General features: G+C 47.5%; 1 pseudogene; it reads left to right on the top strand.

Moving 5' to 3' along the window:
- Positions 1–26175, top strand: part of LOC109741994 (uncharacterized) — an 86587-nt pseudogene that overhangs the window by 28824 nt on the left and 31588 nt on the right.

The raw sequence follows: 26175 nt of genomic DNA, 5'->3' as shown, positions 1-26175 counted from the left end.
GGGGAGGGGAGGAGAGGAAGGAGGAGGAGCTCACCGGAAAGGAGGGAGGGAGGAGAAACCGTGAGGGGAGGGGAGGAGAGGAGGGAGGAGGAGGTCGCCGGAGAGGAGGAGGGTAGTATGGTGGAGGAGAGAAGGGGAGATGGAGTGGAGGAGAGGAGGAGATGGAGTGGAGGAGAGGTGGAGTGGAGGAGAAGAATGAAGAGGTAAGGAGGAGAGGACCACGCCCAGCCATATATACGGCATAGTAATGGCGCACCGTGGGCAGGTGCGCCATTACTAACTTTTTTTATTTTTTTGATTTATTTTGAATTTTGAAGGCGGGAAGATAATAATGGCGCACCATTGGCAGGTGTGCCATTAGTAAGTTTGAAATTTTTTGCCTCTCCAGATCTTAAAAGCCCCGTATCTTTTTTTCTGTTAGGTTTTTGAGGATTTTGAAAATGTTTAACGGGTGTTAAATTCGGATGTATCTTTTTGAGTAGATAATTTTTCATATAAAAAACTTTTTCATCCGAGTTCGTATGCAAAAGTTATGTCCATTTTACAAATTCTCGAGAGATTTTGCAAAAAAGTCAAAAATTCATGTTTGTAAATTTTGCTAACAACTAGACCACATATCACATGGGAATCTTATTTTCTTTATTTTTTTGACATTTCTATCATTTTCTTTTTTTTTGAAACTGAAAAGGTGGTCGGGGGGTGCATTCGGGGGAATGTTTGGGCCAAATTACTAATGGCGCATCGTGCACACCACTCCCACGGTGCGCCATTAGTAGTTTAAAAAATAAAATAAAAAAAATTTGAAACATAATTACTAATGGCGCACTGTGGGTGTGGTGCGCCATTACTAGTTTAACTAGTAATGGTGCACTATCCCCTGATGCGCCATTACTAGTTTTGAAAAAATAAAATAAATATTTTTTTTTACTAATGGCGCACCGTGCATGTGGTGCGCCATTAGTATTTACACACTAATGACGCACCAACACATGATGCGCCATTGCTATTTAGTAATGGCGCACCACATGCACAGTGCGCCATTATTGTTCATATTGGCTATAGCTGTTTTTGTAGTAGTGCCGACTTCGGCGACAGCACGAGCTGAGGGGACGATGACCCGTCGGTGTTTGCGGTGACCATAGTCGGGGGGCTGCAAGGGGAGTACCAAGTCTGCAATGGCTACGGCGCAGAGAAAGCTGCAGTGGTCATGAGGGGTAAGTAAGATGAGCCTGACTTATTTATTGGTAGCTAATGTTTCAATTAAAACAAATTGCCAATTCTTTTTGGGTTTGTATCTCTAGCCTAGCAAGCTATCTGGTGTTTCAATTGGTAGCTCCATAGTCTTTAGAGTTATTATATTGATTTAATTTCAGTGTTCTAGTGATTAAATCAAGCTTAGTATCTCAAGCAATTCCGAATAAGTATCATTTGTTGGCAGTTCAATTTTGTTGATTCCATGTCTGGCACTTGGCAGAACCATTGGTACACATACATCGTGGAAGACGACTTCAGCTTCATGGCGGCAAACGGTCTTAACGCAGTAAGGATCCCGGTGGGATGGTGGATCGCCAGCGACGATAACCCTTCAGATGGAGGCTCTCTCCAAGCTTTGGACAACGCCTTCAGATGGGCAGAGTACGTAGTCTAATTCACAAACTGGAATAAGACCCCTCAGATTTGTTATCCATAATTTTTGAAAGGAACTATTTATGAATATTTTTGTGTACATTCAGGGCACACAAGCTGGGCGTGATCATAGACTTGCATGCAGCTCCTGGGGGCAGAGCCCCAATGAGCACTGCTCTACAAGGGACAGCACACAGAGCTGGGGAACCACCGACTCCAACATCGCGCAAACCGTGCAAGTGATTGATTTCCTCGCAGCTAGGTATGTACTACTCCCTCCATTCCTAAATATATGTTTTGTAGAGATTTTATTATGGACTACATACGGAGCAAATGGATGAATCTACACTCTAAAATGCATCTACATACATCCATATGTGGTTCATAGTGGAATCTCTCTAAAGACTTATATTTAGAAACGGAGGGAGTATCTGTTAATTAATTCACCTAAAAAGTGAAACAAAATTTTAGTCACATTTTCTTAGTATATCTAGATTGGCTACAAAGTTTGCCGTAATAAGAAAAAAGGCAACACCAAATATCTCAATAACATATTAAAATAAACCTAACAGCACACGCCAAGATTATTCCTAGCATTCAGGAAACCAGCTGAGTAATTTGATCTCCTTGTTTATTCCTCTTTACATTTAATGTGCATATATACAGGTATGCTGGGAGACCAGGCCTGCTCGCGGTGGAGCTGATTACGAGCCGCTGGCTCCTGGTGTGTCCCTGGATAGCCAGAAAAGGTACTACCGAGACGCGTACAACACAGTCAGGAAGCATGTAACACCCCGCATTTACTTGCCATATTTGTAACTCCGACTCTTGCCATTTTCGGCTATGTGACATGACATTCCCTCCGTGGTCGGGTTTTGTCTTTCATTTTGCATTTTGTCATGTCATGCATTTTCATATCATGTCATCATGTGCATTGCATTTGCATACGTGTTCGTCTCATGCATCCGAGCATTTTCCCTGTTGTCCGTTTTGCAATCCGGCGCTCCTATCTCCTCCGGCGCACCCCTCTTGTTTTCTTTCGTGTGTGGATGTCAAACTTTCTCGGAATGGACCGAGGCTTGTCAAGTGGCCTTAATATACCACCCGGAGACTATCGGTCAAGTTTCTTTCCATTTGGTACTCCAACGGTTAACCGGACATCCGCAAGTCCATTTGATTGTTCAGCAAAAACCCCCACAAAAACCAGCCCAAAACCCACCAAACTCTCCTCTATGCTCTAGGTCGTTCGATCACGATCGTGTGGGCGAAAACCGCACCACATTTGGACTCTCCTAGCTCTCTCTAGCTATAAAAGAGCATCCCCTCCCGAAACGAAATCGCAGTCTAAACCCTAGCGTCTTCCACCTCGCGCCGCCGGACAAAGTCCACCCGCGCCGGACACGTCCGCCCGCGCCGACCGACGAATCGCGCGCCGCCACCTGTCGCCGCCGGATCTCCACCGCGCCGGCCCGCCGCGGGCCCGCCGGCCCGAACCCTCGCCGCCCCGCGCCTGCCGCCTCCACCGTGCCCGCGCCGCCGCCGCCTTGCTCGCCGCCGCCGCCGCCGCGGCCATCGCCGCCGCCCGCGCCGCGCTCGCCCGCCACTGGCCGCCGCCGCCGCACGCCCGCGCCCCTCGCCGCCCGACGCCGTGCTCCACCGCCGCGCCCTCCGGCCTCCCCTCCTCCTCCGGCGTCGGTCGCCATCGCCGGCCACCTCTCCTCCTCCGGCCGTCGCCGGCGAGGCCGAGCACGAGCCACGGGCTCGATCCAGATCCGGAGCCGTACGGTTGACTTTTCCCCCGAGCCCCTCAAATTTCCCAAGTTTTTTTGCATTTTGTTATTATGTGCACTTTTTCCTTGTTGCATAACTCACTGTGCATAGCTCCGATTCATGCGTATAATATGTCAAATTGTTCGCCTCGTGATGCTCTTCATTTTGTTCAATTGCACCATATTCATTAGTGGTCATATTGATGCCCAAATCTCTGTTGGAAGAGGGCTAGTTGCTGTTATCTGCTGGTTCTTATCAGAACTTGGAGATTTGTCATTTTTGTATCATTTAATCTGTGCATCTTATGGGCATGAGATCTACTTGTATTTTGAAGTATGCCATGCCATCTGTCCAGTGGTGTAGTCCATGCATTTTTGTGATCTCTTTGGTGACTAGCACAAGCATGCAAAGTAGGCTCCGTAATGTTTCTGATTTCAGGGACGGTGATTTCTCCAAGTCCTTGTCTGCTGTTATTTTGTTGCGATGTAAACTTGATGCTACAGAGAGATCCATGCATATTTTGGAGATGTTCAGTAGGATGTTTTGTAGCTATAATTTTAGTAGATCCATTCCTGCCCTTGGTTGCAATTATGGAGTGCCATAGCATGACTCAATCTTGCTCTACTTTTGCTATAAAATATTTCTGGCAGATTATTAATATGATATGCAATTTTGCCTAGCTTATTGTAGTTTATCCATACATGCTATGCAATTGTTCTTTCCATGGTTAGCTTCATAAACATGCTGTATTGCTGTAGGTATACTTGGTTTGTCATGCATTTCTCTGTAGTGAGTGCATCAAGGTCACAAAGAGGCCTACATATTATTATTTCTGCCATGCTCTGTTTTCTGCCAAGTCTGAAACCTGATAACGAAACTTGCTATGTTTACATGCTTGCCATCATATCTTCTGATCCTTTTTGGCTTGTGGTCAGTAAGGGACTTTTGTCATATGCATTTAGTAGAACACTGCCATGCCTTGTTTTGCTATGTTAAGTTCCTGTAGCATGTTGATTTCGTGCTCTGAACATTGCTACCTGATGTTGTTTTCTGCCATGTCCAGTTTTTCACCAAGTCTGTGATACTGTTATCTTTTGCACTTTTGCCATGCTTGTTTGAGCTTGATATGTTGTGATCTAGCCATAGCTCAGTGTTCATCTTTTGTCAAGCATCTCCTGTAGATTACTGTCATATGCTTTGTTGCTATGTTGGAGTGCTGTAGCAATGTTGCTTGTTGCATTTTAAGTGCTATCATGCAGATTCGTGTCATTCTTGTTTTGCTTGCCATTTGCAAACCGTGCATCCGTTTCCGGTGATCTTTATATCGATTTCGACCGAAATCATCTCATCTTTCCGGTGGTATGCTTGGTTTGCCAAGTTACTGTCTTGTTCATCTTTTTCCTTCCGGAGCACGCATATGCATCGCATATCATATCTTGCATATCATACTTGTTTTGCATCATGTTGCTTGTGCATTTCTCGTTGTTGATTGTGGTTCCGTTTGGTTGTGTTCTTGTCTTGGGTAGAGCCGGGAGACGAGTTCGTGAACGAGGAACCTGTTGAGTACGCTTACGAGGATCAAGCTTTCGACAACTCTGAGAACCTTGCAGGCAAGATGACCACCCCTCGAAATCACTTCTATCTTTGATTTGCTAGTTGTTCGCTCTATTGCCATGCTCCGCTACCTATCACATGCTATATCATGCCTCCCATATTGCCATGTCAGCCTCTAACCATCCTTTCCTAGCAAACCGTTGTTTGGCTAAGTTACCGCTTTTGCTCAGCCCTTCTTATAGCGTTGCTAGTTGCAGGTGAAGTTGAAGTTTGTTCCATGTCGGAACATGGATATGTTGGGATATCACAATATCTCTTATTTAATTAATGCATCCATATATTTGGTAAAGGGTGGAAGGCTCGGCCTTATGCCTGGTGTTTTGTTCCACTCTTGCCGCCCTAGTTACTGATATACCGGGATTATATTCCTTGAGTTTGCGTTCCTTACGCGGTCGGGTGATTTATGGGACCCCCTTGACAGTTCGCCTTGAATAAAACTCCTCCAGCAAGGCCCAACCTTGGTTTTACCATTTGCCACCTAAGCCTTTTCCCCCGGGTTTTCGCGAGCCCGAGGGTCATCTTTATTTTAAACCCCCGGACCAGTGTTCCTTCGAGTGCTGGCCCAAACTGGGCGATGTCCGGCGCCCCCTGGGCAACCAAGGTCTATGCCAACCCGACGTCTTGCCCATCCGGCGTGCCCTGAGAACGAGATATGTGCAACTCCTATCGGGATTTGTCGGCACATTCGGGTGGCTTTGCTGGTCTTGTTTTACCATTGTCGAGATGTCTTGTAAACCGGGATTCCGAGACTGATCGGGTCTTTCCGGGAGAAGGTTTATCCTTCGTTGACCGTGAGAGCTTATGATGGGCTAAGTTGGGACACCCCTGCAGGGTATTATCTTTTGAAAGCCGTGCCCGCGGTTATGAGGCAGATGGGAATTTTGTTAATGTCCGGTTGTAGAGAACTTGGCACTTGACCCAATTAAAATACATCAACTGTGTGTGTAGCCGTGATGGTCTCTTCTCGGCGGAGTCCGGGAAGTGAACACGGCCTGAGTTATGAATGACGTAAGTAGGTGTTCAGGATCACTTCTTGGTCATTGCTAGATGACGACCGTTCCGTTGCTTCTCTTGTCGCTCTCTTTTGCGTAAGTTAGCCACCATATATGCTTTTGCCGCTGCAGCTCCACCTCATTACACCATCCTTTTCCTATAAGCTTAAATAGTCTTGATCTCGCGGGTGTGAGATTGCTGAGTCCCAGTTGTAGGAGATATGCCCTAGAGGCAATAATAAATGATATTATTTATCTCCGAGTTCATAATTATGTTTATGTTCCATGCTATAACTGCAATGATTCTCGAGTCTGCAATATCCACGAGGCTCGGAGGAAGACTCAAATGCACGTGTGGAATAATAAACGGTAAGAAGTATTCCTAGTCTGGCCTCTAAGACTAGCTCAAGTGTTGCATGATGATTCTGTTTTCTTGGTCATGGGCATGTCTATGCCAGCAACTTTGAGGGCACAATGTTAAGAGAACATTTGTGTTGAATCGACCCGGATTGATGTTATGCTATGAGATTCATTCGTCACAAGTTTATTGGTACATAACACAGAGATGGTTAACGTTTGCATGATTCCTTAGACCATGAGAGTATCGAGTTTCTTCATGCTTGCTTCATGAACTTTGGGGTTTGTTAAACGTCATCCGTAAATGGGTGGCTATTACGGCGGCTTACGGGTTCATGGAAAAGTGTGTCAAGTAACTTGATAGCTCAAGATTGGGATTTGCTCCTCCGACGATGGAGAGATATCTCTGGGACCTCTCGGTGTTACGGTATCCATCATCGTCTGGCCAGACACTTTGTGATTTGATCACGGGGATGCCGGAATACGATAACGAGAAAAGAGAACAATACCGGTAACGAGGTAACTAGCATAGTGGACAAGTTGTTGATCCACGGGAATGCCAACATGTCTCACCTCGGGTATTTGTAACATATCGCGAAGCAACAGGAATAGCACACGGCAAATGGAGGTTCACTCGAATATTTATTCGTGTGGGTATAGGGGTCAATATGGGTGTCCACGGCTCCGATGTTGATCATTGATCGGAAGGGGTTCCGGGTCATGTCTATACTTCACCGAACCTATAGGGTCACACGCTTAAGGGTCATCTATCTGCTGAATACTAGACAGGGAGTCTGAGAGAAAATCACCGAAAAAGTTTCGGACACCGAAAAGTTTCGGACAGCAGAATCGTACCGCAGAGAGAGGTCATCGGATAAGTTTCGATCATACCGAAAAGTTGTTTCGGGATACACCATTAAGTAAAATTGGTTTCGGCACATGCCTGATAATTCTTGGAGGATGCCAGAATCATTCTGGAAGCTTTTTGGAATTTTCTGAGATAAAAACCGGAAATGTTCCGGAGCTGCCGGAGCCACTTCAGATGCGTTTCGCAGATGAAAATCACTAAAACCGGAATTGTTTCGGAATGCGTTGAAAATCATTTTAGTGGGTACTGGAAATGTTCTTAGCCCACATAAATATTTTCAGTTCGATCAGACGCTGAAAAATGTCGTCGTGAATAGTGAAAATCAGCTTTATGGTTACTTTATGGAAAGCCACCTTTTGGGGCTTTGCTCCAAAAGATCTTGGGGATGACATGGATGGATAGGAGCCATTTTTTGGGCCCCTCATGGGGGTGTGGCCGGCCACATGGGGTATCCCCCTTGGGGACCCTCTTGTTCCTAGGTTTCACTCCTAGGTCCTTGTGGAAGGACTTCATTCATGTGCATTTTGGGTTTTTTGTGAAACTACCCTACCCCCTTGGGATTTCCTATAAATAGAGGTGGAGGGGCAGCCCTCCACACTCATCCCTTGCTCTCATACACACGCCATGCATTATCTGGCTTCTTCTCTCCCTCCCACGAAAAGAGTTTCGTAGAGCCGTAAGGCTGTCTGGGTTCCGGCAGGAACTAGTTCTGGACGGCGAAGCCCTGCCGGATAGATGACACCGTATGTGTGCAACTCTGTAGAGAGATCGTAGTTTCGGTCTTAGTTCGTGAGTGCCTCCCGAAGGGCTGTCCGTGTGACCGTCCGAGTTTCGAAGGTCCTCCCGAAGGGCTGTCCGAGTGACCGTTCGAGTTTCGAAGGTCCTCCCGAAGGGCTGTCCGCGACACCGTCCGGGGGGCTGTTCCACCGCCACCCGGAGGGCTGTCTGAGGAGCAGATGAGGTTATACATCCTCGCGGTTGGGAGGTTGTAAATCCTAGCTGCGGGGATCTGCACCGCCGATCGTCATCGACTCTACTTCCCGCTGCGCTACGAGTCGGTAACGAAAAAGATCAAACCATGTATGCAGTCTCCATAGTGGTCCTGGGCTGGTGCGTAGGTCGGAAATTTTTTGTTTTCTGTCGCGTTCCCCTTCAGTGGCATCAAGAGCCGTGCTATGCGTAGATGCAGGTTTCGATCTAGAATACATGGAGATGTATGGGTATTGCATAATATAATTAGGTACTAGATGAGATCTATTGCTGAAAATTATTTATGCGGGTGACAGATGAAATCTGTTACCCGAGGTTCTTGTTGCTTCCCTAGAATTTGCGTTTGCTCAATCTCGAGACAGCATGGTGGAATTTGACAAAGTTCTGGCAATCCGTGATCCTGATTGATCATGGAAGTGCTATCAGTTCTTTGGGTTCTGCCGTAGTCAAAAGAAAGATGAAATTCACAGATGAAAGGGCATTGCAGATATGATCTGCACGGGGGTCATGCGTATGACGAAGTTTAGTATGGGGCTCGAGATTTAATTATCCCGTGTTTCATACACCCCGAGATGTTAATCTAGCAACTTGAATAATCATACTTGATGATAAAACGTTGGTCGCTGCGGTTTAAGTCAAAACCTTAGAAGCCACGTAAAATAAATTTTGCATAAACCGATTAGAGGCGTCTAACTTGGTTTTGCAGGATGTGCATATGATGTGGTATAGCAGTGCTCATACTAATTCGATTATGTATGAGATGACTATATGATGTAATTTGATTAACATGACCTGCGTGTCATGATTCGGCATGATGGTTGGAGCCATATGATTGCACTTTAATGACCTGCGTGTCAACCTTGTTGTAACGCATTATTTTGTTAGCTATAGAGATAGCAATATTATCTGGTGCATCGACAAGGTGGTGGCAATCTTCGCGAAGGTGAACACCGACGCGAATGCCGAAGACGAAGAAATGAAAGACTTCTCCGTCAGAAAGGGCTATACCATATCATGCTATTATGAATTGCCTGAGATGTTTATCCCTTATGATGCACCCTTCTTGATTGCGCGGTAGTCGCTTTTATTAGGGTGATCTCTCACTTAAAATACCAAGTAGTTAGTGTTCTCCCAAGTGTAGCACCGTCACGGCACTTATCTTTTCGGGGTGCGCCATGTCACACGGGTACGAACGATTAGAGAAGTGTGAGGCGGGTGAGTTGAGACCTCGCAGCGAGATCACTTGGTTGTCTTGACGTTCAGGCATGACCGTCATGAGCTCGGAACACACGCATCGAAAGATGAACAAGAGTCACATAGAGATGTGATTGGCAAGTTGGCCTACCGGTTGAGATTTTTCGTCATCAGTGGTGTTACACCAATGGCGAACAATTGAAATGTGGGTCTTGTATCCTTCACAATCAATTTTGAGAGATATTGATTTGAGTGGGAGCGCACTGTTGAATTAACATGTTTAATTCTTAGTGCAATTAATTATGAACATTGTCTAAGTGTTATATGCAAAATAGTTGTAGAATAATGGCTCGCGTTTCCACCTTCCCTGTTAAAATTGAATAGCTGTTAAATATCTGGTTAAAACTTTACGATTGGTACCGTAATATGAGGATTGTCCTCAAAAGTGCCGAGAAGGACTTTGTCCTATCGCATGCTTTCCGTATCCTCCCGCTAATGCTATGGATCATGTGACTCTCGTCCTTTGATCCAAAAGCTAGAATTCTGTTACGGTCAAGTGGAATATGTTTGCTTCCATGAAACCCAAACTTCGAAAGTTGGGATAGTTATATGATATTCATGGAACTGAAAATTATTTTCAGATACAAACAAAGCAATGTTTGTTTGCAAGTATTAGTAAAAGTGTTTACTATGCATTTGACTGTTGGGAAAGGGATCCAGAAGAACGCCTGTCATATAATGGAAGGTGAATAAAACAACAACTTAAAGAGAAAGGAAGTGTCCAAAGGGTGTTAGTATGACTTACACGCCTAGGAAGTCCGGGGCTAATGCCACTCTTAAGTTGGGTGCTTCTTCTGAGAGTAGGAGAAATACTAAAAGTTAAACTGCTAGAAGTATAAAGGCAAAAGGAAAGAAGACTGGAATATCCAGCTCATGTATGAATGTCATACAAGTTTTTGATGTATAGAAGGCTGGTCAAAGATATAGTTCTTGCGAATTATGGTTAAACATGTTAATCACTAATTCTTGGGTATTGTGAGTTCATCACAAAAATGCCCGCTCGATTGCATTCTGTTGCAACTCGATGTAAGAACTACTATGGCCTGAAAGACTAGCTAGAAATGAGGTTAAGGTATACACAGGGAACATAGTAAATGTTACTATACCTTCCATCGGTGTATTGTCGTCTGTATTTATTTTCATAATTCATTTAGAGTTTTACAAACTCTATCCCATTGCATAAGGCATCTTGCAAGAAGGTTGTTCATAAGAGAACTTTTTATGTTCGATGTTATGAATAACACAAGGGCCATACTTTCATTATGAATGAGATGTATGTTATGAATATTGATAATAATACAATACCTCTGGGTTTACTTTCATAATTCATTTTAGAGTTTCATACACTCTAGCCCATTGCACAATGTTTGTTGCAAAAGAGTTGTTCATAAAAACAACAATTGTTGTTAAGTATTATGAATAACATAAGGGCCATACTTCCATCATCGATGGGACGTATGTTATGAATATTGAGGGTAATATGATACATCCATAACACTGACGCTAAATGTCGCAAGACTAAAAGAATACCACACAAGTGTGGCACTACATTTGGTCACATTGGAGAAACCCGCATGGAAAATTCCATTATGATGGATTTTGAAGTCTTTTTGATTTTGAATCATCTGACACTTGCAACTTTCCTCCGAAAAGTGAAGTGACTAAAATACCGTTCACAGGCCATAAGGAACGAACAACAAACTTATTAGTGATCATACATTTGATGTGTGTAGTCCGATAAGTGTTGTTAGTGGTGGATTTATTTATCTTCAGAAATGACTCAAGTAGATATATGGATATTTACTTGATGAGACGTAAGTCTGGATCTTTTGAAATCATTCGAAAGGTTCTCAAAAATGAAGTAGAAGTTATTGTAACAAGAAAATTATGTTTCTGCAATTTGATTGCACAAAGGAATATTTGAGTTACATGTTTAGCGAATGTCTGATGAGTTGTGAAAGGGGTTTCATAAACTTGCACCTCCCGGAACACCACTGCAAGTGGAAAGTCCGTGGAGATGTAATCAAACCATTTATGACATGGTAAGGTCAAAGATGACATAAATAAATTTGCCATTATCCCTTTTAAAGTGATGCTTTAGAGACTGCGGCTTTTACACTGAAAAGAGCTACATCGGGTCTGTTGAAATGAAGCCATGGTATGGTATGCCCAACCATGTTATATCTTTTCTTAACATTTGGAATATGGGGCTTGTGTAAAAGGTTACAAACCTATTCCAAATCAGACAAGTGCTACTTTGTAGGTTATACCAAAATGTTGGGTATTCCTCCCTCACTATACCGAGGCAAATAGTTTTGCCGCGAAACGGTGTGCTTTTAAAGAGAATGGTTCTTTCTAAAAGGTGAGTGGGAGAATAGTGCAACTCGACGAGATAAACAGTATCTTCATCAGATCAAAGGAAAGAGACCTTGGAAGAAATTCCAGAGTTTCCTACTGCGACTGATACAGAAGTCTCTACAATAAAATGTATGAACTTCGGTCGAACTTGCAGCTGAACCACGTAGGCAAGGCTCGTGCAAACCTCTCTGGTGCGCAAACGAGATATTGTTGTTAGACAACATTATACCTACGATACACAAGGAAGTGTTGATGGGCCCTGACTCCGGAATTGGCTAAATGCCAATACAACCCGAGTTAGTTTCCATATAAGTGATTCAAGATTAAAACCTTGATACACCTTTCGGAAGACTTAGAGTCTAACGAATATTTATGGAACTTAAAACTGATACGGATAAAATGTTTTATCCATAAAGCTCGACTTGTTGAAATAATACGATGAGGTTGTTTTCATCGTAGCGATGCTTAAAGTCGGTTCGGGTTGAACTAGCAATTAATACATATTTCAATCATGAGATATGAAACATGGATGATAAAAGGATTTCCATCTGATGGAAATGAAAGCTAGGCCTTGTATATGATGCAGTCCAAAGTAATTTGTCGATCCAGAGGATGCTAGTAGGTATGCAAACTTCAGAGTTCCAGCAATGGACAAAAGAGAGCAAAATGGAGTTGGAATCTTCGTGTTTTGATGAAATGGTCAAAGGGGTTTTGACTTCATCAATGGGTAACGAAGATGCTTGTAATTCAAGAAAGTAAGTGGGAGCGTAATAATATTTCTAAAAAACCTTATGTGCTTGGCACATTGGTAATTGGAAATAAATTTCTTGACACAAACTAGGACTTCATTTGAAAATAGTTTTTCGATGAAGTGCTTAGGCTAAATAGCCTCAATATTAGGCATGATGATCTATGGAGATAGATTTACCTAATGGGGCTAAGCAATGAATACATATTGACAAGATGCTAAAACCTTTTAGCATTTAAAACGCCAAGGAGTGATTCTTGCCAAAAGTTTCGGACACCGAAAAGTTTCGGACAGCGGAATCGTACCGCAGAGAGAGGTCATCGGATAAGTTTCGATCATACCGAAAAGTTGTTTCGGGATACACCATTAAGTAAAATTGGTTTCGGCACATGCCTGATAATTCTTGGAGGATGCCAGAATCATTCTGGAAGCTTTTTGGAATTTTCTGAGATAAAAACCGGAAATGTTCCGGAGCTGCCGGAGCCACTTCAGATGCGTTTCGCAGATGAAAATCACTAAAACCGGAATTGTTCGGAACGCGTTGAAAATCATTTTAGTGGGTACTTGAAATGTTCTTAGCCCACATAAATATTTTCAGTTCGATCAGACGCTGAAAAATGTCGTCGTGAATAGTGAAAATCAGCTTTATGATTACTTTATGGAAAGCCACCTTTTGGGGCTTTGCTCCAAAAGATCTTGGGGATGACATGGATGGATAGGAGCCATTTTTTGGGCCCCTCATGGGGGTGTGGCCGGCCACATGGGGTATCCCCCCTTGGGGACCCTCTTGTTCCTAGGTTTCACTCCTAGGTCCTTGTGGAAGGACTTCATTCATGTGCATTTTGGGTTTTTTGTGAAACTACCCTACCCCCTTGGGATTTACTATAAATAGAGGTGGAGGGGCAGCCCTCCACACTCATCCCTTGCTCTCATACACATGCCATGCATTATCTGGCTTCTTCTCTCCCTCCCACGAAAAGAGTTTCGTAGAGCCGTAAGGCTGTCTGGGTTCCGGCAGGAACTAGTTCTGGACGGCGAAGCCCTGCCGGATAGATGACACCGTATGTGTGCAACTCTGTAGAGAGATCGTAGTTTCGGTCTTAGTTCGTGAGTGCCTCCCGAAGGGCTGTCCGTGTGACCGTCTGAGTTTCGAAGGTCCTCCCGAAGGGCTGTCCGAGTGACCGTTCGAGTTTCGAAGGTCCTCCCGAAGGTCTGTCCGCGACACCGTCCGGGGGGCTGTTCGACCGCCTCCCGGAGGGCTGTCTGAGGAGCAGATGAGGGTATACATCCTCGCGGTTGGGAGGTTGTAAATCCTAGCTGCGGGGATCTGCACCGCCGATCGCCATCGACTCTACTTTCCGCTGCGCTACGAGTCGGTAACGAAAAATATCAAACCATGTATGCAGTCTCCATAGTGGTCCTGGGCTGGTGCGTAGGTCGGAAAATTTTTGTTTTCTGTCGCGTTCCCCTTCACCCGTGACTCACAGATTCTACCAAAACAGTTGCAGGTGCCGACGATGCCAGTGCAGATGATGGGGTCGATCTCAAGTGGGAATTCAACGAGGAACGGGGTCGTTACTATGTGTCTTTTCCTGATGATCAGTAGTGGAGCCCAGTTGGGACGATCAGGGATCTAGCATTTGGGGTTGTCTTATTTTCATCTGGATTTTGACCGTAGTCGGTCTATATGTTTGTATTTTGGATGATGTATGAATAATATTTATGTATTGTGTGAACTGGCGATTGTAAGCCAACTCTTTATCCCATTCTTGTTCATTACATGGGATTGTGTGAAGATGACCCTTCTTGCGACAAAACCACTATGCGGTTATGCCTCTAAGCCGTGCCTCGACACGTGGGAGATATAGCCGCATCGTGGGCGTGACAAGTTCGTAATCAGAGCCATCCCCGACTTAGGAGCCCCCTGCTTGATCGAATCGCTGGCGTTGTTGAGTCTAGAACAAAAATGTTTTGAGTCTTAGGATTATATATATCGGAGAGTAGGATTCTTTTTACTCCTCAGTCCCTTCGTCGCTCTGGTGAGGTCTCCTGACGTAGAAGTTTTGACTATTCTCTCCTCAAATTTCAATAAAATTTTTTTTAGGATCACGCGGGTGTCTTGGAATCGTTCCGATGGTTTTGTGACGAGAACATTGTTCTTGGTGCTTCCTGACATTTAGGGGATGTGGCAGTGCCCCGGGGAGTTGAGCTCCGAGGTGTTGTCGTCACAATTTTATCGTTGCAGTTCTGAAATACCTGAGTTTCGCCGACATCGAAATCTCTTTTATGCAGTTGTTGGTGAGATCACCTCGACGCCACCAAGTACTGGGGCGGGAGTTCGGGAGTATTGCCATAACTTGTATAACGGATGTTTTTCGAAGGTTGAGGTAAACGATTTCCGAAGATTTCTTGGTTATGTGTTGACGGATGGATACAGCTGGATCTAGGGATTGCTAGTTTGGGTGATATATTTTGTGTCCCCTGTATCCCCAACACCAGATTGCATAACCAGAAAGTTTCGGGAGTTTATAAGTGGGAATTCTAGTAGCCTTAGGATATCTTTCCGACAGACGCATGATATGAGATTGGGGTTCGACGTCTAGTGGTCCGCCTGTACACGGTTGATTTTACAGTGGCCTCGTAGTGTCTTAAAGAGTCCATGGCTATGCCGACTCGGGGACGCTTCGTATGTCATGTGCACATCCTTGTACATTATGGTGCTGTACGATTGAGCCCGTGTGGGCCCCACCACGAGAACTTCGGACGAAATCTTTATCATATGTTTGTTCCGGCTTATTTTGCAAGCCAATACTTTGTTTTGTTTTGTTTTGTTTTGTGGTATTCGAGTTGCTTCGAAATCATATGTTGATTCCATATCTTTTTCTAAGTGGCTTCTCAACTTATGGAAGTGTGAGGATTTACTACGGAATTCATTTGTTCATCCTCGTTTGAATGTTTATTGTGAAGACTATATGTTGCAATTTCTATCTGTTGATTCTACTTATCTATTTGTCTATCAAGATGCTAACGGATGTCACCCTCTTCAGGATGGCTCCGCCAACGCGTCAGAATCCGGATCGCAATGAAGGGAGTCGAGCGAACCCTCCGCCACCACCTCCACCTCCGGAGGCATGGCAAGCTATCATGGCAGCCACCAACGCCAATGCTCAGATGATTCTGTAACTCTTGCAAGAACGTACTCAAGGGCAAGGCAATCAAGGCAATCAAGGTCAAGGCAACAATCAGTTTCACTTTGCTACTCTCAACCAGTTTCTCGCAAATCAGCCCAAGTCTTTCAGCTACTGTGCCGAGGCCACGGATGCCGATGATTGGCTCGTGGACATCAACAAGCATTTTGAATGTAGCAATGTCAGGCCTGAGGACTATGTCAAGTTCGCTTCTTTCCAGCTCAAGGACCAAGCTGCTGATTGGTTTCAGCAATACAAAGATTCCAGAGGAGGTCGTGTGATCACTTGGACTGACTTCTGTCGGGACTTCAAAGCGCACCACATTCCACAAAGTGTTGTTGAGAGCAAGCGTGAGGAGTTCCGCAATCTCAAGCAAGGCAACATGTCTGTGTATCAATACAACATCCAGTTTCAGAAACTTGCTCGCTTCGCTAAACAAGACGTTCCTGATGAGAAGAGCATGATTTATCACTTCAGAGGTGGCCTTAAAGAGGATCTGCAGTTAGCTCTCGTTCTTGTTGAGCCTACTCAGTTTGATCAATTCTACAATATGGCACTGAAGCAAGAGGCTGCTCAGCTCAAGTGTGAGGCTTCTAAGAAAAGAGTCAGGGACGCAGTTCAGTCTTCTTCTTCCTCACTTGTGACAGCTAAGCAACAGAAGTTCTGGTTGCCTCCTCCTCCTCCGTTTCGTCAGCCTTACCAGCAGAAGAACAAAGGTGGCCATGGTTCTTCCAACTCTTCCAACTCTGGCTATCAGAACAAGTCTCAGAATCAAGCTCCAAAGTCCAATGCTCCTTATCACCGTCCACTCTCAGAGGTGACTTGCAACAAGTGTCAGCAGAAAGGTCACTATGCTAACAAATGCTTCAACCAAAGGCGCCTGCCTCCTCCTCCTCCTGTCAGATCTTCCAGCAATGCAGTGGTCAAGCATAATCCAAAGTCTGCAAAGGTGAACATGATGAATGCAGCTCAAGCGGAGGAATATACTAATGTGATAATGGGTAATCTTCCTGTTAATGATATTCCTGCAAAAGTTCTTTTTGATACTGGTGCATCTATTTCGTTCATATCAAGACCTTTTGCATCCATGAACAATTTGCATACTGTTGATCTGCCTAAGCCGATAGCGGTTTCCTCTCCGGGATTATTCATGAATACCAAAATGATGGCTCTCAGATCTGCATAGAACTAGTGCGGCGGTTGTTTGGTACCCATTTTACACGCAAGCAGCTCTCTTTTTACTGCATAGGAACTTTGTTCGAGCGCAAGAACTCCCTCACCTCTGTTTCTAGGTCTAGAAATTATTTTCTTTTGCCGGACCATTTTGATCCAAAAAAGTTACTGCAATATGTGAAACCTATTTTACCACACTTAGTAAAAAACTGCAATCATTGAATCTTGGCGGTTTATAATTCCGGTTTAAAGAAACCACACGCCGTAGAACCTTCCGGCTTAAAGAAAACCATGCTTCGTAGAATCCTCCGGCTTAGCTGTGATAAAGCCGTAGATAATTAATTTATTCTGAACCCCCCTGCGGCTTAAATAACTCGCTGTACTTAGGTATATACCATTAGTCCCCTTCATAAGCCGCCACCTTAGCTTTTAACTGTAGATCTCCTCCGGCTTATAATTAACCCGGACGTTTTTCCTTTTTGTCATAGACTGCCGACTTTCACCATGCCTCCCAAAGCTCCCATTACTTGCATCTGGATGAGGTCCAATGTCACCAATGAGACCCTAGCAGATTTTGTCAAGTCCGGATATCTGCCCAAGAAAGACATCATGTCCTACCGTGCCCCTGACCCGTCAGAAGAGAGACCACAGCCAAAGGACGGGGAGGTAGTGATTTTTGCGGATCATATGAGCCGGGGCTTCGCACCGCCCGGCTCAAAAATTTTTAGGGACGTGCTAAACTTCTTCGACTTGCGACCTCAAGACATTGGACCCAACTCAGTGTCCAACATCTGCAACTTCCAAGTCTTCTGCGAGGTTTACCTTGGAGAAGAACCTAGTCTGCTGCTCTTCAGAGAGCTTTTTTACTTAAACCGCCAGAATGAGTGCGCCAATGGGCCAAGTCTGGAGTTAGGTGGTATCTCCATCCAGCGGCGTAGGGACTGCCTTTTCCCTTACGTAGAGCCGCCGAGCCACCCAAAGGACTGGAACATGACTGGGTTCTACTGCCAAGATACGTCCCCGGCTGATGAAAGTCTGCTGCCCGGCTTTCGCCCAATACGTCTGGAGCCGACTCACCCACTGTCAGACAAGCTGACTCAAGCAGAGCGCCAGCCCCTGCTCCCTACTATCAACAAGATCAAAGCTCTCCTGGGCAATGGTCTGAACGGAATCGACCTGGTCCGGGTCTGGATCTCATGGCTGGTGATCCCATTGAGCCGCCGCCCCGGCTTAATGTGTGAGTACACAGGACGAAAGGATGACCCTCAGAGACACAGCCGCAATGATCTTCCTGAAGACGTTGCAGAGGAGATGACCAAGGCTCTTTTAAACGAGAGCCTGGCAGACTGCGGAAGGACCGGGTTAGCCCCCTTCTGCAAGACCAACCCAGCCCCAGCGGTAAGCCGCCAATCTGAACATCCTATCTTCTGTTGTATATAACTTTCATCTGAATCGTTTGAAGAAATCATCATTGTATTTTTCAGGCTGACGACAAATTCTGGCGGGTCAAGTATGATCATGAGGCGGCCAAGAAGGCCAGGAAGGCGAAGAAAGCCGCCAAGAAAGCCGCCCCTCGCAGGAAAGGAAGCAGGCCTACCGCCTCCGAGCTGATGCAATTAAGCGACAGCTCCGAGTCAGAGGTAACCCCTGAGCCTTTAAGTCCTTGCTATATTCACTGTTTGTTGTTGTCCGCCTTATCAATACTTGCTCATTGACAGGATGACACCGGCGCAAGTAACCCGGTGGTTGAAGAGGTAATGTCACTTTCCTCCGACTCGGAGCCCTTGCCACAGCTGAAAGTCCGAAGGGTAACCCGGAAAGTAAGCTTTTCACATCCTTTAGCTTATCAAGACCCTCAATTTATTTTGAAGCGACAGGTTCATGAAAGCCGGCGTCACACCCGGACCAACAAGGACACCGACCTCTCCGCCGGGTTACCCGACGCAACAAGGAATCACCGAACTGAGGTTATTTCCCACTTGTACCCTTTTCATCCGTTGGCGGGTGTTATCCGTCAGCCACTCAATTCTTCTGACTCCAATTATCAGGAGACCTCCCCCTCTTCGGGCGACTCTATGCAGTCGAGTCTTCCGACTTTCAAGACCGCGCCCGGGTAATGACAACCATCTCATATTATACTTGTCTGTACTTACTCTCTTTGTGCTTAACGTTTCTGTCCTTTCAGCGCCCAGGCAAAGCTCACCAAGAGAGCGAAGAAGACCAAGTCAGCCGGAGTGCCGGATTTACCTGAACCGGAAGTGACGGCACAAGAACCGCCAGCTGCCTCCGCCCCCGAAGCCACCATTCCAACCAACAAGGCACCTGAGGCCGCTGCCCCAACAACCCAAGCAACTACAGAAGCTTCTGTTAACCCGGAGGCCTCCAGCTCGGCTCCACCAGCAGACGACCCGGACGTGGTAATCACCCGGATGGAGTTTGTTGAGCCGGGGAGACCTACCGTGCTGGCCAAGTGCTCCGCTAAGGGGGAGTTGCTGCAGCCCCACCGGGTGAACCTGGACCTCTCCGACTACACCAACCTGAGCATTGGAGAGCTCGTCTCTGGCTACATCAGCCAAGTACACAAGAGCCGGGACGCTGAGGTCGCCATGGTAAACCAGATCCAGCAAAAATCCGAGGTATCCTTCTGCTGTCTTCTTACTTACTGCATAGTTACCCTTGCCATGCTAGCCCCCAAGTCGACGACTTATCATTGAATATGTTGTAGACTTAGGTTCCGGCTTACTCAATTGAGCCGGCAGTTTGTAGATAGACACATTCAATATGCATTAGCCCCCAATTGCCAAGTGACTTTGCTTGGAAAACGCTTGGGACTTATATAGTAACTGTTAATAACCCGGAAATGTATGCAGGCTGTTAGCAAGAAGCTAGAGGCGGACCTTGTGGATCTCAAGAACCGGCTGAAGACGCAAGAGATGGAGACCCGGAAGGCAAACGCCAAGTTTGTATCCAGCATCGCCGCTCAAGAGAAGCTAAAGAAAGAATTTGATGCTGAGCGGAAAGCCTGGGCCGAAGAGAAGGCCGCACTGGTGACCCGGGCTGAACAGGCGGAGAAGGCTCTCTCCGAGAAGACCGCCGAGCTCTCCGGCCTAAAGCGCCAGGTTTCCCAGATGGTGGCCGCCATCTTTGGTAAGTCGCCTCACCGGCTTTCATCAAGTTTAGAATGTTTATATCTCATGATTCATCCTTGTCGCCGGCTTATCTGATTCTGTTAAACAGGTCCCAGAAGTGCCAACCTCAACCAGAGCGTGGTCACCAAGCTAAAGGCCGTGTATACCCTGGTGGAGCAGCTCTACACCGGGTCACAGCGTGCCTTAGCTGTGGTGGCCCTATCCAACGAGGTGCCGACTCACCTGGCAGAAGTCCTGCGCCTGCTCGCCGTTCTGCCTCAGCGGATCCAAGAGCTGCGATGGGCCTCTGCGAGAGCCGGAGCGATCGCCGCGCTGAGCCGGGCCAAGGCATTCCTGCCGGAGTTAGACCCGGCGGACATCGCCCTTGGCTATCCAAGCCTGAAGGAAGACGGCTCAGCTTTCGATCAGAAGGACTTCGCAGCTTGTGTGAAGGCCGTACGCCCGGTGGCCACCCTTATCGGGAACGACACAGATTTGACCAAGTACCAGCCGGGCTACGATGCGGAGAATCAGAGGATTCCAACCCCTCGCTATGAAGCCCTCAACTTGATCCCGCCGGCTCGTCAGCACACTTTCGCCCCGGAGATTGACCCGGCCGGGTTAATTGACGAGGAAGCCCAATTCGAAGCTCTCAGCGGCATCGACTGGAAGTCATCAACTTTCCAGGTCTTGGGATCAGCCGGAGGAGAAGATAGGAACGAGCCAGAGACTTCAACTCAGCAAGCGTCGTAACTCGGCTCGCGGTTTACCAAACAATGCTCCACCCTTTGAGACTCTGTCCAATACGTGTTATCCGGCTTTTGCTCGGGCACTTGTGACTCTGTCCAATCATTGATGAAATCCACCAAGGCCTGAGATTTAACAGCAGTGCGTGGCACATATTTGAGTCCATGAGGTCCAAGCTCTATAGCCCACTTAGCAATTCTCCCTGTAGCCTCTCTGTTTTGAATGATATCACCAAGAGGGGCAGAATTGACCACAGTGATGGGATGACCCTGAAAATAATGCTTAAGTTTTCGGCTCGCCATGAACACACCATATACCGGCTTCTGCCAATGCGGGTACCGCTGCTTGGACTCAATAAGCACTTCGCTGACATAATAAACCGGCCGCTGAACCGGATGCTCCTTACCCTCCTCCTTGCGCTCCACCACAATAGCCACACTGACAGCTCGTGCGTTTGCCGCCACATACAGTAGTAAGGGCTCCTTATCAACCGGAGCAGCAAGGACTGGGGGCTCTGCCAGCTGCTTCTTCAAATCCTCAAAGGCGGTATTAGCTGCATCATTCCAGACAAAGTTATCAGTTTTCTTCATCAACTGATATAAGGGCATGGCCTTCTCACCCAAACGGCTTATAAACCGGCTTAAAGCAGCGATGCGACCCGCCAAGTGCTGTACGTCATTTATACACGCCGGCTTAGCCAGGGAAGTGATGGCCTTGATCTTCTCCGGGTTAGCCTCAATGCCTCTGTCAGAAACCAAGAAACCCAAGAGTTTGCCTGCAGGAACACCAAAGACACACTTGGCCGGGTTAAGCATCATCTTATAGACCCGAAGATTATCAAAGGTTTCCCTTAAATCATCTATCAGGGTTTCCTCTTTTATGCATTTAACCACAATATCGTCCACATAAGCGTGAACATTGCGCCCAATCTGTTTATGAAGACAGCTCTGCACACAACGCTGGTAAGTCGCCTGTGCACACTTGAGTCCAAAAGGCATAGACACATAGCAGAAGGCTCCAAAAGGAGTGATGAACGCCGTCTTCTCCTGATCCTTAACTGCCATCTTAATCTGATGATAACCGGAATAAGCATCCAAGAAACTTAAACGTGCACAACCCGCCGTAGCATCAATGATTTGATCAATACGGGGGAGGGCAAAAGGATCAGCCGGACACGCCTTGTTTAAGTCCGTGTAGTCCACACACATCCGCTAATTGCCGTTCTTCTTGAGTACGAGCACCGGGTTAGCTAACCACTCTGGGTGGAAGACTTCAACGATAAACCCGGCCGCCAAGAGCCGGGCCACCTCTTCACCAATAGCTTTCCGCCTCTCTTCATTAAACCGCCGAAGGAACTGCCTGACCGGCTTAAATTTCGGATCAACATTGAGAGTATGCTCAGCGAGTTCTCTAGGTACACCTGGCATGTCAGAAGGTTTCCATGCGAAGATGTCCCTATTCTCACGGATGAACTCGATGAGCGCGCTTTCCTATTTTGGATCCAGATTTGCACTGATGCTAAACTGCTGAGATGAGTCACCTGGAACAAAATCAACAAGTTTAGTTTCATCAGCCGATTTAAATTTCATTGCCGCCTCTTGTTCTGTAGTTGGCTTTTTCAGAGAGGTCATATCTATTGGGTCAACATTGTCTTTGTAAAACTTCAACTCCTCTGTAGCACAAACAGATTCTGCATAAGCCGCATCGCCTTCCTCACACTCCAGAGCCACTTTCCGGCTGCCGTGAACCGTAATGGTCCCATTGTGACCCGGCATCTTGAGCTGTAAGTACACATAACACGGCCGTGCCATGAACTTGGCGTAAGCCGGCCGTCCAAATATAGCATGACATGGACTTCTTATATTGACCACCTCAAAGGTCAATTTCTCCACCCTGTAGTTGTTCTCAGCACCGAAAGCCACTTCCAATTCGATCTTGCCGACTGGATAAGCCGACTTGCCAGGTACCACACCATGGAAGATAGTGTTGGACTAGCTGAGGTTCTTATCAACCAACCCCATACGGCGAAAAGTCTCATAATAGAGGATGTTGATGCTGCTACCTCCATCCATGAGTACCTTTGTGAACTTATATCCTCCCACTGAGGAGCCACCACTAAGGCCAATTGGCCCGGGTTATCCACCCGAGGAGGGCGATCCTCCCTACTCCACACTATGGGCTGCTCAGACCACCGCAAGTAGCGTGGGACTGCCGGCTCAACAGCATTCACTGCCCTCTTATGAAGCTTCTGATCTCGCTTACACAGACTGGTGGTAAACACATGATACTGTCCACCACTAAGCTGCTTTGGATTGGTCTGATAACCCCCCTGCTGTTGTTGATGACCCTGGCCGGACTATTGATTAAAGCCCCCTTGACCGCTCTGAGGACCAGAATTTGAGCCGCCGCCCGGGCCATGAAAGCCGCCGGCGCCTGAGCCGCCACCCGGGCCATTGTAATTTTTAAAGGCCTTCATGATTGCACAATCCTTCCACAGATGAGTTGCTGGCTTCTCTCTAGAGCCGTGCCTTGGACAAGGCTCATTCAACAGCTGCTCCAGCGTCGGACCTGACCCGCCGCCTCGGGGAGGGGGCCTCCCCTTGCGTCGCTGGTTATTCCCTTGTGAGCTGGCGTTGGCCACAAACTCTAGGCTGCCATCGGCCTTGCGCTTGCCTCCTCCTTGGTTCCCCGGGTTAAACTGAGGACCCTTGCCATTGCCGTTCTTCTTTCCCTTCCCTGTCCTTTCATCATCTGAAGGGGGATCCTTGGTACCATCGGAATCGGCGTACTTGACAAGAGCCGCCATTAGTGTACCCATATCACTGCAGTCGCGCTTAAGCCGCCCAAGTTTCATCTTCAGGGGCACGAAGCGACAATTCTGTTCCAACATTAAGACTGCAGAGCCGGCATCCATCTTATCTGATGAATGTATGATCTCCTTAACCCGGCGAACCCAATGGGTCGTGGATTCACCCTCCTGCTGCTTACAGTTAGTCAAATCCACAATTGACATAGGCTGCCTACAGGTATCTTTGAAGTTTTGGATGAACCGGGCTTTCAGCTCAGCCCAAGACCCAATGGAATTCGGTGGTAGCCCTTTCAACCAAGTGCGGGCAGTCCCGTCTAACATCATGGTGAAATACTTAGCCATGGCCGCCTCACTGACCACCAGCAGCTCCATAGCCATCTCATAACTCTCGATCCAGGCTGCGGGTTGTAAGTCAGCTGTGTAATTAGGCACCTTCCTGGGGCCCTTGAAGTCCTTAGGTAGACGTTCATTACGGATAGCTGGCACTAAACAAGGGACACCCCCGGTCCTGGTAGGGATACCCACATCGACGGAAGTCGTCGGATAAGCCGGGGGGGTCTGGTAAGCCGTCAATTGAGGCACTTGCTCCGCCTCTTGCCGCGCTTTGTCCTGGTCTGCTGCGTAAAAGGCTCCATTATGAGCCGGGCCATGGCCAGGGGGCGGGTCATGGCGTCGGACGTTACTTGAGCCGGTTGCTGAGACCATGTGCCGGCTGTAACTCGGGCTCTGGCCTGGACGAGGGGTCGAGTGGATCCTGTCCCGGCTGTAGGAGTACGCCTCTTGCTGCGCCAGTGCTGTCTGAAGGAGTTCCCTGACCCGACGGGTTTCAATAGCCGTCGGAGAGTCGCCGTCAACTGGGAGAGCCGCCAGCTTTGCTGCCGCAGCGACCATGTTCTCCAGCGGGTTATTATAATGACCCGGGGGTATTGGCACGTACTGAGGCGGGGCAGGGGGCACCTGGGGAGGCCCCATCACCCGTGGCTGAATAAGGGGTCCAGACCCGGGCGCTATGACTCCTGGCGGGTTACTAGACCCTGCACCTGGCGTGTTGAAGAGGTTGCGTGGATCGTAAACCGGAGGGAGTCGAGATTGGGTCTTTTGATGCCTCCTTCTCATGACCTCATTGGCCGCGTTCTGATCCATCGTGAGTTGGAAGGACTGCGCCTGGATCAGCTGAGTTTGGGCATCGAGAGCCGCCCTCTCCGCAGCCAGCCTGATCCCTTCCGTTGCAAGATCTCCTTAGCCTTCACTAGATCCAATTTTAACCGTGCCACCTCTGCATCATGCCGAGCTTGATCCGCCGGGTCAACCGTGGCAGTTAACAGGGCCGTCATCTTGTCCGTGAGATCCATTAGCACCTGAGCCGGAGAAGGCACCGGGTTTCCCGCTCCAGCAGCGGGGTTCTGAACAGGCTGCGCACCAGCCATAAAAACTCCAACCTGACTTGGCGGCTCAAATAGGTCCGGAATACTGTCACCATCGGAACAACCCATGAGCCTGCCATCTTGAAGTTGGTACAACGAGTTTGACTCATCGGTGGCCGAGTCGCCGTCAGAGCCGGCGGCCGTCTCATCACTAGATCCAGATCGATCGGAGAGTCCTCCATGGATACACCCCACAAAAGCATGCCTTAAGGCAGGCCGGGCCCGGGTGGGTCGCGCAAGCTGAGCCGTCTCGATGAGATCAGCGCAGAGACCCGGCTCAGGGCCCGGCTCACCAATCTTGCCAATGAAAACATGAATTCCGCCGAAGGGGACCCGGTACCCATACTCAATTGAACCGGCGTCGGGGCCCCAGTTTGCATCGTCGATGTAGAGCTTGCCGCGACGACTCTTGGTCATCCGGCCCACAGCGTATCCCTTGAGCCCTTCAAAGCTGCCCTTCAAGAACTCAAATCCACCGTGCGCTGGCCCCATGGTGGGCGCCAACTGTCGTGGAATTGTCACGGCAGATGTCCTCGAGCTAGGACTTAGTCGTGGGGCCATCGCAACTAGGAAGCTCGAAGGGGTTAATGCGGGACAAGGAACACGAGGGTTTATACTGGTTCGGCCCCTTACGGTGAAGGTAAAAGCCTACGTCCAGTTTGAGGTGGTATTGATTAGGGTTACGATCACCAGCGAGCTTAAACTGCTATGCCCGGCTCTCGATGAGATTGTTCTTGTCCCTAAACCGCTGCCGGGTCGTCTCTTTATATAGGGAGGCTGACGCCCAGCAGCCCTCAGAGTCCCGGCCGGCTCATAAGAGTGTCCGGCTCGGACTCTCAATCATACTTGCCTTACACTAAAAGTTCAACCATAATAACGATTGTAACTACGGGCCTTAAGCCATATTCGGGTCTTAAGCCCATCTCTGGCCCATCGTCTTCAAGATTGGCTCCGGGCTTCTGGCAACGACCATATGAGTAACCCGGCCCCTCCTGGCGGGTGACTCTAAGGTCTATATCCTCAACAGAAGTCGTCGGATAAGCCGGGGGGGAGAGTGTTCTGATAAGCCCTCAATTGAGGCTCTTGCCCCGCCTCTTGCCGCGCTCTGTCCTGGTCTGCTGCGTGAAAG

The sequence above is a fragment of the Aegilops tauschii genome, chromosome 1 (assembly GCF_002575655.3).
Source record: "Aegilops tauschii subsp. strangulata cultivar AL8/78 chromosome 1, Aet v6.0, whole genome shotgun sequence".
Taxonomy (NCBI): domain Eukaryota; kingdom Viridiplantae; phylum Streptophyta; class Magnoliopsida; order Poales; family Poaceae; genus Aegilops; species Aegilops tauschii.
Note: the sequence above shows the minus strand (reverse complement) of the source record. Positions and strands in the feature narration are given on the sequence as shown.